At 41.0% G+C, this 13,699-nt stretch overlaps 1 protein-coding gene across 2 annotated transcripts in view; it reads left to right on the top strand.

Annotated features, from left to right (window-relative positions):
- FYN (FYN proto-oncogene, Src family tyrosine kinase) overlaps positions 1 to 13,699 on the top strand; it is a 204,111-nt gene that overhangs the window by 85,322 nt on the left and 105,090 nt on the right. For both annotated transcript variants that reach the window (XM_081294884.1, XM_081294883.1), the window contains exon 3: positions 1,855 to 1,924. The gene's annotated coding sequence lies outside the window, so the exon portion shown is untranslated. The remainder of the gene's footprint in view (positions 1 to 1,854; positions 1,925 to 13,699) is intronic.

Raw genomic sequence — 13,699 nt, 5'->3', positions numbered from 1 at the left:
TTCAGACATTCCTGGTGAACACCTCACCTGCCTGCTACAGGGCAGGGCATTATTAGCCACAGGAGGACTGAAAATATGGAATAAAAAGGGCCTTTTCTTACAAATTACAGAGCTTACAACTTAAAATATAAAGTACAGGAAGTACATTTATATATCAAATAACACAGTAGTGTTAAGAAGAAAAACAAAAGAGAATTAAGATAATACCGAATTAGAAAAATCAAGGTAGAAAAGGTAAAGAGAGAGACCTTTTAGATGATGACCAGAATGAAGTCCATGAATCATTTTAAGGGGTCTGTGAACTTATATGGGAAGAAAAATCATAATTTGCATTAACCCTTAACTGTAATCTAACATTTCCTATTATTATTATGGAAGCAGCCTTAGCTTCCAGCCCTAGCTAAGTTCTATTCCAAATAGAACTTAGGAATATTTTTATATTATATTACAGTTGCAGTATCCTGAAACATCATTTATTGTTTAAGGATATTTCAAAATCACAGTAGTTATTAGAGTTTCTCTGAAAATTATTCAAATATTGAAAAAAACTCATTTCAATTTTGTTAAACATTTTGATAACTATAAATCAATGCACAGCTTATTTTTGAATATTGTGCATTTCATGTATTAATATCAATCATTTAAAAAACATTATTTTGAAAAACATGTCTATAGAATGTCATGGTACAAAAAAAGTAAAAAGCGTCCCTGCCTTAGAAAATAGCTGGGCATCCTCCCATCAGCCCTTGGAGAAGGGACTGGCCAGCTAGAAGCCCAGGGCAGGACAGGTACCTGGAGCTGCAATGTCTGGTGGGAACATGTGGGAGTCAAACTGGGATGAGCTTGAGAGTGCTGGGGACAGCTGCTGGACTTCAGTCTCCAAAAAGGCATGGATCTCATGCTTGTGTCACGCAGGTACCCATGTGTCAGGTAAAAAGAGGAAACTAGTAGGGGAACCAGAAGGTGTGTCTGCCAAGAATGCCTTGCAGAGCTGCAGAGGTAGATGGGAAGGGAGGGACCAGCAGCCCAGGGACTGGTTTCTGCAAGGCGTGATGCACACCAGATGGGGTATTGTGATGAGAAGGAGAGCAGCAGCCAGTCCCAGCGCTGCAGTGGAATTCCAGTAGCATTTTTGGGCCTTGGTTCGCACCAGACATGAGGAAGGCCACGCTATGTTCTGAGCCTGTTTACTGAGTGCTCACAGTGTGCCAGATGCTGTGTTAAGCCTTTCTGAAGTGTCATTTCTGTCTGTAAATCTATGTCATTGAATCCTCATGGCAACCCTTAGATCCCTCTTTTGCAGATAGTAAAATGAAGTCTAAAAAAAAATTGGTTAGGAAAATTGCTCAGGATCTCTCAGGTAGCTGGGAAGAAGGGACAGTTGAGGGGGATAAGATTGCTTTGGTTGAAATTTGCTATGAGTTCCACTTTAGATATTTTTTTCCATTGTTCTCTAATCTTTGATTATTTTAAAGGGTTAAAAATTCAACAATTTCGATTTTTTTATAGCATTATTTTATTTATCCATTTTTACGAGGTACTGAGGATTGAACTCAGAGCCTCACACATGCTATGCAAACACGCTCTACCACTGAGCCACAACCCCAGCCCCCAATTTCAACTACTTGTGAATAGAGTTTCTGATTTATTTCATTATCCAGGTTTATTGTAGCATGTACTGAGGTAATTGGTTTCATCTTCCTGTGAAAAACAAAGAGGAAACCAGTAGGAGGAGTTTGGTAAATTGATGGGTGCCCAAAACAAAGGAAAGAGATCAACTTTTCCAGAAAGACAATGTACTTAAATTATGCCTATTGAGTGGTTATTTATTTATTTATTTGTATTGTTTTTCAGAATCAGTCCTGCCGCTGTTTTAGAAGACATGTGGTGTATATAAAGTTTGTGATAGTTGGCGGAAATTTTGGTAAGTGATGCTGCACTTATTTCTAGTACCTTCTGTTGTAAAATGGTGCTCATGAAGGAAAGTCGTTGCCCTGTTCTCTGCATCTTCTAAATCTGCACTAAACTTAGAAAGGAATTTTATAATTAAATGCAATGCTGAATTGATGTTTTCTGACAGTATGGTGTTTTCCCCATAGTTATTACTAATGTTATTAAGCAATATGGGGTTTTCTGAAATGCAGCAAGTCTCGATTTAGGAAAGCTTCTGGGCACAGGATAAAGAACACCATGACAGCTTAGTTTATGCTCTAAGCCAGCTGTATAACATGATAATCAACTTGTACACCAAAAGAATTAAATAGTTTCTGAAGCAGAAAAATCCTTATTACCTATATGTTGAAATGAGAGAGAAGCAGACCACTAGCTGCTTGAGGAATGGTAAATTAAAGAATTTAAGGACCCAACATGCCTGTGAGCTTGCCCACAGACTGGCATTCAGTGACCCAGGAGACCAAGGACGTTCAATCCAGCAACCATCCAGACGATGTTAGTAGTAATAAAAAGGACAGTCTTTTAGGTCAGGAGACCTAAGTTAAAATTCAAGTTCTGCACCTACTGGTTGTTATATAACTTTTCTGAGTTTCTTAAAAAGAGGCCTCCAATGCTACCTACCCCATTGGGTTGCTGTGAGAATAAAATGAGATTGGTAGTACCGGGGCATGGTAGATGCTCAATAAAGCTGCCATTTTCATGTCCAGCCTTGTTGGATACTGGACATTTGTCACTGACAATAAGCCACCAAAAGGCATCTTCCAGGAGGAGGGCTGCTGGGATGGGTTGGTCACACCCATTTGATGTCACAGGGCACCGCACAGCTGCTCACCACAGCCCCTTCCATCATTCATTCCATAACCTCTGTGGCATTTACCATCTTTTGTAACCTTGGCAATCCATTCTTAGACAGGCTGGGCTAATTGAACTTCCCTTCCTGCCACCTTTGCAAGCAAATGAAGTCACATTGTTTGAGCTTTATTCAAGTTTGGAGTTGATGTTATTTTGAAACACATTAACAGTGAGAGAAAGAGGGCTTAAGGGTAGATAGTACCCTTAATAAGTATGGTAAATACCATATATAGGCTTTAATTTCCAAACCTTCCTTTGGATTTTTTTTTTTTTTTTGGCCTATGCTTATTAGGTAGCTTCTCAGAGATCCAATTATTGAACTAAAAATTTTGAGTTTTGACTAGAAGTATTTGGTTTGGAGATGAAGATCTTTACCCCATAACTACAGATGGACTGATGATATTGAAGATCCTATGTCTATAGGTGACTCTGCTGCAGTTTCATGGAATCAAAAAGATGGACATGGCCTCAGGCAGTGTCTGCTCCAACCTCCCAATTACCAAAAGTCTCTTCTACAAAATTCCTGATAGGGGAATTCAAATTTTCTTAGAGATAAGGAACTTGCTGTTGCTTAAGGCAGCTTGCTAGGGCACCAACACAGAGAGGAGAAATTAACTCTGGCTTTCTGAACCCTGGTAGGGGAACTGTTGGTTACAACACTCTATCACATATTTCAAAATATCGTGAAGAGTACAAGAGTCGCCAAGAGGTGACTAAAATTTGAGGAGATAGAAGTGCTTATTACTCTGATTTGGTCATTACGCGTTGCATACATGGATCAAGTCACTATACTGAACCCCATGTAGATATACAAAGGTTCTGTCTCAATAAGAAAATAAAATAATAAATAAACAATTAGGGGATTCAGAGAAATTTTCGGGGAGGGGATAAACGTGTTCCATAGCTTAATTATAGTGGTACGTGTACAGTTGCATGCTTTTGTGAAAACCCACAGGACTGAACACACTAGAAAGGGTGAATTTTGCTGTAAGTTAAACCTTAATTGTTAAAATGGAAAAAATGAGCAGTTAGACAAACAACTGGACAATTATCTCAACTTTTTAAAAAGAAAGAGAGGGATGGAAAAGAGGCGAGGTAAAAATGGACGGAAAGAAAAACAATCTAGTTTTTAGGACTCGAATATGTGCTCCATGGGACAGGGATTGGACTTACTCCTTTCTGTCATCCCAGTGCCTAGCACATGGGAGAGATGTGATAAATTTGTAAATATTTATTGAGTCATCTTCTGCTCTTAGTCACCTTCTAAGGAAGTCTACTCACTCTCCCACATTCCAGCTCTCCAGATATTTAGATATTCTCCTTCCTCATTCACCTTCTCTTCTCTGGGCTGAACTTCCCATCCCCCACTCTAGGACTCTTTCATATCCTTCCCTGCCCCGCAAAACTCCTTGAGGAGAGCACTGTCCCTCCTGTACATATGCCCAGCACTTGAAGTGCTGCCCCTGATGGGATCTGGCCCAGAAGCATGGCCTCTGCAGACGATGTTAACAGATACCCAACCCTAACCCCTGTTGTCAGTCACTACCTAGAAGTGGGTCAGTGAGGGTTTCTGTTGAACCCTCTTCTAAGAATGGATATCCAGAAAGCAGGGAGGGTCACTTCCAGGAGCTAGGTGATAGCAAATCCGTCCTCATCCTAGTTCTGACTAAAATGAAGCCAGGTCCTGGCTCCCTTATTAGGAGACATCTGCAGTGCTGTTTATAAATCTTGTGAGGAGGTAGAGTGTCACAGATCCCAATTCTTCATTGTGAGTCAGGGGAAGTTTGAGATTCTTAAAACTAAATCTTGTGGTCACCTCGAAAAAACCCAGACCTTTGTTCTCCTGGCCACGCCAGGGGGTGAGATATAAACACATAAATAGAGAGTGAGCAGTGATTCAGGAGCGGGGTCAGTTTCACCCTCCCAGAAGACATTTGGTAGTATCAAGCCCCAACTGAGGGGAAGGAGGGTGTGCTAATGGAGTCCAGAGGGCAGGATGTGCTAAATGCCCTACAGTGTTCAGGACAGCAACACAACACGCACACAGAATGACCCAACCCCAAATGTCAATAGTGCTGAACTTGAGAAACTCATACTAGAAGCAGTAACAAAATTTAAATGTCTGAAGTACTCATTTCTTTCAATCTTTACAAATTTAAATATTTTAACACGCATGTAATTATATGTAATATGTAAAAAACAAATTGGTTCAGGATTCAGAAGGCTGAAAGGGCTCCAGAGAAGTTACCTCATCTGTTACCCTTGACTCCAAGCAAAAACTGACCTAAATAAATCCAGACGATGGGCCTCCAGTGGCTCATACTGAATGCTGGTCCCTACCCATAAAAGTGAGACTCACATAGCATGAGCCCAGCGTTTCCACAAAAGAAGTCTCGTGCTTTCAATTTCAGCCCCAGCCTGCTCAGATGTGTTTGTCTTCAGGTGACCTCAGAGATGAAACCGTACTTCAGTCTGGGCTGTTCGTTCTTTTAAATCAAGGGTAGCAATTCTGTTGTGATCAAAATGTGCTTAGGGAGCAGAGAGATCTCATTACAGATGATTGAGATTGAGTATTTTGGTACCCAGGACTGTTTATTTGCATCAGTTTGCTAGTGACACCACAATCTGGCTTAAATGTGAGTTGCTGAGAGCTTTTGTAGCCCAATATGGCTACATTTGCTGAAGCAGAGAGATTAAAGCAACATATGTCAAGTTGTGATATAGAACAATCCACTTGAAAAGACTTCACTTAATTATAGGGCCTATTTTGGGAGGGTAACTGTGCTTTTTGTGAGGTGTATTTTGGGATACACTAACCCAGCTTCTAGGCCAGTAATATCTTCCCAGAAAGGGTGTGGCAAGTACTGTGGACATAAATATTTTCTTACCAAAAGCTTTGGTATAATATTCTTTCGACTTTATGCCCCTTAATTTTTCTTTTATGGGTAGTCTTTCTTCTTGCAAGAATGCAATGAACATGTATTCTGGAAAGCCAGAGAAGGATAAAAGATCTCATTTCAGATAGCCAAGCCCATAGATTTAGGGACTTGACATTATCAGCCGACTGTATTGAAGAATGGATGGAATTTACCAAAGTTGAATTGGTAAACAGAGTTGAGTGAGGTTATAAAAAACACTGTGTTGGCATTAAATACTGTTGGATCTGTGAAGAAGCTGTCCATCCATCACTCTGTGCCCAGCGCCCCTCTGACCGTCCCTCCCCCCATAATCCTCATGGGCCATTTCACTCCTCCTTCCTGCTGGCTTCTGACCTGGAGTAGGCAACTGCTTTCACTTCTTTTTCTTCCAGATGTATGCCTTTTACCCATTCTGCCTCCTTGGTCCCAGCCTTCTGTGGCCTCCTTCATTTCTCTGTTAATACCTGAGGCTTTGAGCCTTAAAGGAGAGGTCAGAGCTTCCTGTCTGGTCAGCATTTCCTAGACCTCATTTAAAAGTGAATGATACAGGAGAAATCAGATCAGCACAATGAAAGTACCTTCTCCTTTACACGGTGGCGGGGAGGAGCAAAGAGAAAGAGAGAGTAAAAACAAGCAATTCTGTAATGCCCAGGCCTAAAAGCAAAGAAGCACTTTTACCTAAATTCTGAGTTATAAAGGCCATGAAATGAGAGCAGGAGTGAACCCTGAAGAGAGCTGAAGGCTGCCTTCCACCAGAGAAGTCTCTAGAGGGAAGCAATCTGTGGCTGTCTGTGTCCAAATCACCCAAACAGCTGGTTTTAAAGTGCAGCCAGGGGAGGGGGCTCTGCTGAGTGGTAGAGGATGCTCTTAGCATGCGTAAAGCCCTGGGTTCCATAGCCCCAGTCCACCCCAGGTTCACAGACACCCAAAGTAGGTAGTCTTCATGATGGTAGACTCTCCAGGGGGTTCTCAGACACTAAATTGTGAAGACCCCAGCTCCATTATCCCATCTCAGCTTCAGAGCTTACAGTCCGCCAGAGGCCACAGTGTGCTAGTCTGCCTCACCTCCAAGATTCCCTTTCCAAAGCATTGTTCAAAAGTTTAAAACAGACGTCTCTAAAGTACATTATTTTGAAAATCAGACCTGATCATAGGAGGGTGGGGTGTCATCTTCTGTGGCACTTTGTAGTCCCCATCCCTGACGTCATCCCACAATCCTCTTATCACTTGCTCGCCAAGAGAGGTGTCATTTCCATTCCCGGCCAGTTTGGGTGACATCCTAAACCAGATTCTGTGAAGCCACTTTGAGGATGCCATGCTGCTCATCTGCTACAGTAGCCCGTGTCTTTGCCATCTGCTTTCACTGTAAAATTCACACTGTGGTGTGGTTTTAATCTGTAGCAACACTCACAAGCCAAAATTTCCCACTTATCATGGGAAAACATTTTCAGAGTAAATAGCTGTCATGCATTCTAGTGTCTGGTTAGATTGACAAGACCGTTAATAGGTCCCACCTGGAATCCAGGTGGTTGGCCCACCCCACAGCCCTGCCTTTAAGTGCAGGCTGCCTTGTGGATGCATAACAGCATATTATTTGTATAGCTAATTTAAGTTTATAAAGAGCTGTAGCACATCTGATCCTCCCCAAACACTTCTTAGATGGTAGAGCTGAAATTATCACCAGATAAATCTGAGGATGAGAATTTATCCTGTAAGGCAACGGGCTTTCTGGAGCATGTGGATATGCTCCTCTCAAGGACTGGGAGGCACTCTTAGCCTTTGGTCCTAGAGAGAGTAAGGCAGGGATGGTCCTGCAGTGCCTGGGACAGTTCTGCCCTGTGAAGAGTTGTCCCTGGCAGCATCCACAGCACACCCACTGAGAAACACAGCTCTGAGCTTGTTCAGTTAATATGCAGCAGAGCCAGACGCACGCCCACGCTATCTGAATCCGGATCCTTTGTAGCTAGCCCTCTCTATGTTGAAGTCATCACAGTCCTGCCTCTTTGGGAACTCTAAAAATTGAATTCAGTAACTGTTCAGCAGGTTATGCCCTCGTTGCTCTGTGCAACAGAACTCAGGCGCAGCATGCTGCACACAGGAACAGACTCTAGAAACCTCAGTGGCCTGGCTGACCAGCCCCCTCTACCTGTTCTTCCTCCATCAATGCCCAGGGCAGGTGAGAGGGAGCTTCTGTCTTTGGAAAATATCAGAATCCAATAGTATGGTCCACCCACCACCTTTGATCCAGACTTGCCAGCTTAAGACCACTCTGATAGGCATGTAGGTATCAATTTCAGGAGCTTTTTATTTGTTATTTTAGCCTTCATGCCTACCTGGTAGTCTCTACAGAAGCTTAAAATTTGGTTTCAATGTCAACCAACAAAAAAACCAAGACAGTGGATATGTCAGTTTGAATGAGTGCACATGAAATTTATCAAAGTTGGTAAAAAAATAAAACCATATTGAATGAGAAGACATGCAAGGAAGCCGACCTGAATATCAACGTCAAGGGTCTTCTCAAAGAGGGAGGTGGTGATATTATCTGATCTTATTTTCCTTTTTCTCTGCGTGTGTATATGTGTGTGTGTGTGTGTGTGTGTGTGTGTGTGTGTGTATATACATGTACACGCATGGTGATGTTACTTTCTTTTGTTTTCTTTCTCTTCCACTTTTCTCCTGGCTTTTCATTGTGAAAAATCTCAAACCTACTTGTTGGAAGAAGTGTAAATCAAATACCTAAAGTCATTTACCTCAATTTACCATTCATTCATAAAATTTGTCATTCTTAAAATTCTAAATAAAAATCATACATATTTTATAAATTTTTGCCGAACCAATTGGAAGCAGCAATCTCTTGATATTTCACCTCTACATAGTTACCATGTACTATTATCACATCTAGGAATTTTAATAATCATTCCATGATATTATATAATATCATATTCACACCTCCCCATCTATCCCAAAATATCTTTTGTAGCTCAGTCCCTCACCCCAAAATCTAGTATCTAATTGAATTCATTTGATTCATATGGTTGACAGCTTTTCTTTTATCCTGTAAAACAATGTATGGCTTTTTTCTTTTTTAATGTTTTTTTGTTCTTGTTGTTTTGTTTTGTTTTTGCCTTTCACGGCTGCTGCTGCTATTGTTGTTGTTGTATGGATTTTTTGGAGGGCAAGTGCTTTACTTCTGAGCTATGTCCCCAACCCTTAAGTGACTTTTCAAAGAGTCCAGGCTGGTTATGGTGTAGAATGTCCTACACTCTGGGTTTGTTTCTTCATAGTGTCATTTAACTTGTTCCTCTCTTCCTGAAAAGCATTTTGTGTAGGGTCTTATTATTAGATGGAGGGTACACATCTTTTGGCATGAATATTTTATAAGTGATGCCCTGTGCTAGATAATGCATTACATCATGGGGCAGGTGATATCACCTTGTTCTACCACCCTCCATGATAAGTTTGAAGCCTTCAGTAAAACAGCAACCAGACTTAACCAAGTCAAGGTCCACTTTGAGTTATTAGTAAGCCACATGTAGGCTGATACAGGGTCCTCTGTGAACATCCTGTTCTGACCTCCTCTTCATCCAGTAGTTTGAGTAGCCATGGATAATCTTGGCCTGGATCTCTTATTATTTTAGGACAATGCCTGATATTGCTTCTCTTTGTTTTCCTTTCCTGAATTTTTTGTAGTGTATGATCTAGGCCTTCATGTATTTACAATAATTTTTTTTTACCACTTCCTTGGTAGTCAGCTGAGGTTGGCTATAATAATAGATTATGCCAAACATTTTTACTTCTTGCCCTTGGCATAAGAAGAAATAACTTTAGCAGAGCACTTACTACTCACCAGGTACCACACAGTTTCCTGATGCAAGTAGAACTTCTTTAGCTTTTCCCATATAACTGCTCAGACTCGTGAAGCAACTTGCCCAAGGTCACTCAGCCCCTGTGGTGGAACTAAAATTAAGCCAGATGGGTCAGTCCCAAAGCCAGGGTTTTTCATTTTTTTCCATGTTCCCTACAGTTCTATCTGGCTATGCCTCCCACCCTGTGTTTCTTGCCTCAGACTGCCTGACTAGGTAGGTTGCTAAACAAGAGAGTCATCCAGGAAGGGGCTGTGTGGCTGAAGAAACACAAGCCACCCACATCAAAAAGGAGCAGGTGCTGCTAAACCTCAGATGAGTGGGCTGGATCTGTACATTACCCACCCTGGCTTTTTATTGTAGGCGACTAATTTGCACATTCTAAAGCTCATCAGCTGAGTCGCCAGTTTTCCCCACCAGCTCTGCTACTGGCTGAGGCAGCCTAGAGTCAAGCTTTGTATAAAAAAGAAATTCATCATGTGTTGTTGGCATATTTATTTGTTTTTTACTGTCTTCTTTTACGCTTAGGAAAATAATGTGCTTGAGAAGTGATATTGTTTCAATTTGCAGGTTGTTTGATTTTTGAAGAAGGGAAGAGTTGGGTTTCCTGGAATTCTTATTGAACTGGATTATTTACTAATCTAAAATATTAGATTTATTTAAATCAAAGTCTTAGATGTCCATGATTGACAGATTAACAGCAAAATCATAGATATTTCTTATGTAGAAAACAAATACATTTCCTCTGAATATCATCCACAGGAGTTTTTTTTTTTTTTTTAATTGTCTTGAGTCCCTAAGAAGGACACGAAGCTTCTTTTATTCATCTTGCACTTGTTCCTTGTGTGTGTATCTGTACCTATGTTGACACACCACCAGGGAATCCATAAGTTTGTTCTCACAAAAGGAGCTGAAGGACAACTAACAGATAAGTAGTGAGGCTCTTCAGGATGGGTCCTGGCTACAGATAAAGAGCTATGAGGTTCATTCTACTTGTTTCTGTGAGAATCACACAAATTTGGAGTGATGGCAACAATGCAGACATAGAGCTTCTCAGATTTTATTTCATTCAGCAAGACTTTATTATTTATTTATTTATTTATTTATTTAGTATCAGGGACTGAACCCAGGGGCACTTAACCACTGAGCAACATCCCCAAGCCCTTTTTTATATTTTATTTAGAGACAAAGTCTTGATTAGTTGCTTAGGGCCTCTGTAAATTGCTGAGGCTGGCTTTGAACTCATAATCCTCTTGCCTCAGCCTCCTGTGCCCAGCATTCAACAAGAATTTGATCCTTCCCTCCCATTTGCAGATTGGTCACCTGAGGTACGGAGAGGTGGAGTGGTACTCAGGACAGACCTGACTAACTTGAGTCTCTTGGAATTTCTCCTCACACTCCCTAAAGCTGAAGGTCTCAGGCAACAAGTAGTAACCATAACATTTTGCCCTGGCATGTCACCCCAGTGTTTCTTCCCATCTGAACCCCCTGTCACCCAAATCTCCACCACCACTCACATTTTAACAAGCGTAGAAACAAAGGTCTACAGCAGCACATGTCCAGTGCAAATGGAAGGCAAGGGGCATGGGTCAGGTTTCCTAGAGCCATGTAGAAAGGAAGTAAAAAGAAACCAGTGAAATTGACTTGTAATACAAAATATTTTAATTAACCCATTATGTATTCAAAATATTGTTACTTTGCCATGCAATTAGTAATAAAAAGTATTGAAGTATTTTGTGTCATGTCTTTGAAATCCAGTGTACTTTGCACTTAAAGCATATCTCAGTTTGGATAAGCCACGTTTCAGGTGCTCAGTGCTGGCTTCTTCCCTGGGCAGCATAGCAGATGGGAAGACACAGTCCAAGGTCTTACCTAGCTAGGTTCTTCAATTTAAGTCTCTCAGAAACCTAGTCAGCAATCTCACCCGCCCCCAAATCTGAGGCCACATATTTCTATCCTCTTTTGCCATTTTCCCCCAGCCAACTCTAATTACAGGGAGATGTTTGGTTTGGCCATATCTGCCCCCTCAGCAGTTTTCCTCCAGTCCTGGCAGCTGGTGAGACCAACACACACTGCCTGCAAATGATAATGCAAAGCATCCTTCCAAATTTCCCCACAGCCAGTTTCCATGATTTTCTTTCTCGTAGGAGTAACCCAGTGGCATTTTTCAAAACCAAGATGATTTTTCTAGTTCATTCCTTTTTAAAAAACTCATGCTAATCTATAGATTCTTAACTTACTTTGTAGACATTATACATTTCAATCTTTTTGAATACCAAACATACCTCTGTTTTGATTAATTGGGGGGGGGGGTGCTGGTCAGTACTCCCCCAGCAATCCATCTCATTTTGAATAAGACATTAGTAAAGGTTGTATTCCATTCCATACATGTCAAGTCTCTGGCTACTGATCCCATTACTTGAATTATTAGACTAGAATCACAATGGGGGGGTGGGGAATGACAAAAAAATGGTGATAGATTCCCAGCGTTTGTGTGGTGGGCTTCACCCAAATACAAATCATGATCTGTAGGAATTGAGGTTTCAATAGGGAAAAGATTATCTCATATTCTTAATTACATCTTCCAGCATTCTCAGCTAAGTGACAGAGGAAATGATACTTATGTGTTGTCTTTCAGTAATTGAAAGAAGGATGGCACCACAAAACCATCCCTCTCCCTGGAAGATAAGTAAATTTTCTCTAATTCTCTTGAGAGCTATGTTCTTTAGGCTGCGGCTTGATATCAACCTTACAATTCACATATCCCCTGAAATCTACCATTTGAAAGCTCTGGGTGTGAGGTCGAGTTTGGCACCAGAACAGTGCAATTGGAGGTATGATTTTCTCCTCTCACCCCATCACCTCCCTAAAGCAACGTTCACTTAGATGCCCCCAAATCACAATCCTTTTATCTGTTCTGATTCTAAGCCATTTTTATTTTCCTGAGTGGATATCTTGTGTTCATTTTACAGTGTCATTTTAGTAGCTGTATTTCTGCTTAAGATCCAGAAATTATACTTGACTTTGGCCAAGTTTCAAGGTTTGGTCTGAGTTTCAAGGTTTTATTTCCAAGGAGAGTGCTGAGTAGACTTGATGTGGATTCACTTTGATCCTAATCATTGACTGAGAGAGGTGGCTTGGGCCTGAGATGAAGAGAGGAAAGGAAATGTGACATGCAGTAGGAAAAATGTCACCTACTCCTGGATCTGTCACCTGGGGCTTTTATCAGACTCACCTGAGGAAGTATAAAAACCATAGTGCCAAGGTCCTACTGCACCTCACTCAGCCAGAGTACCAAGGGACAGGATCTGGCAAGGACCACCTACTCGAATGGGATCCACTTATCATAACTTCAAATTTTACTCTGTGTAAATTAAACCTCACTCAACTTGTCCTGAAGTTTACTTATTTGCATATATTGAAATTTTCCCAAAATTTGACACCCATTGCCATGAAGAATATTTTGACGGTCAAATACTCTGTAGTCTGAGGCTAAAGCTCAGAGTTGAAATATCCATCTATTCACTCAGTAAGCAGTTAAGGAGAAGCATTCGACATTATTCCAGGGTGGAAAATCCGGGTAGTGAGACACAAGACTTGGTACTGAGGGGTTTACTTGATCGATAAGAATAATATCCAACAATCAGGGTGCAGTGTGAAAAGTCCAATACACTTCTTTGCTACAAAGCAAAGAAGAAGGAGACCTGGAAAACACACACACACCAGTGTACATGCATACCTTCCCACCTCTACCCCGAATGCCTTTGTGAAAGTGGAAGGTGGTTGACAATATTGAGAAAACTTGATAGAGAAGCCGTGAAACATGATTCTTGAGGCATGAATAGGGAAAGAAGTAAAGCATATGCTGCCAGTTTTTCAAAGGAGTAGGCTTCAGAATTTAATTTTAAAGTTAAAATAATAATAATAATAATAATAATAATAATAATAATAATAATGTCTCTACGACACCATTTATTTCTTTTAAGAGAATGTCAACAACCCCTGATGTGATTCAGTCTGTTTATCCTAACATCTAGCCCCAGCACAAGCCCTGGTGCTGGCACATAGTAGGTGTGTGTGGCACAGTAAGGATGCTGAATTGAATTGATGCTT

Source organism: Spermophilus citellus (genome assembly GCF_964194105.1).
Source record: "Spermophilus citellus genome assembly, chromosome: 5".
NCBI lineage: Eukaryota > Metazoa > Chordata > Mammalia > Rodentia > Sciuridae > Spermophilus > Spermophilus citellus.
Note: the sequence above shows the minus strand (reverse complement) of the source record. Positions and strands in the feature narration are given on the sequence as shown.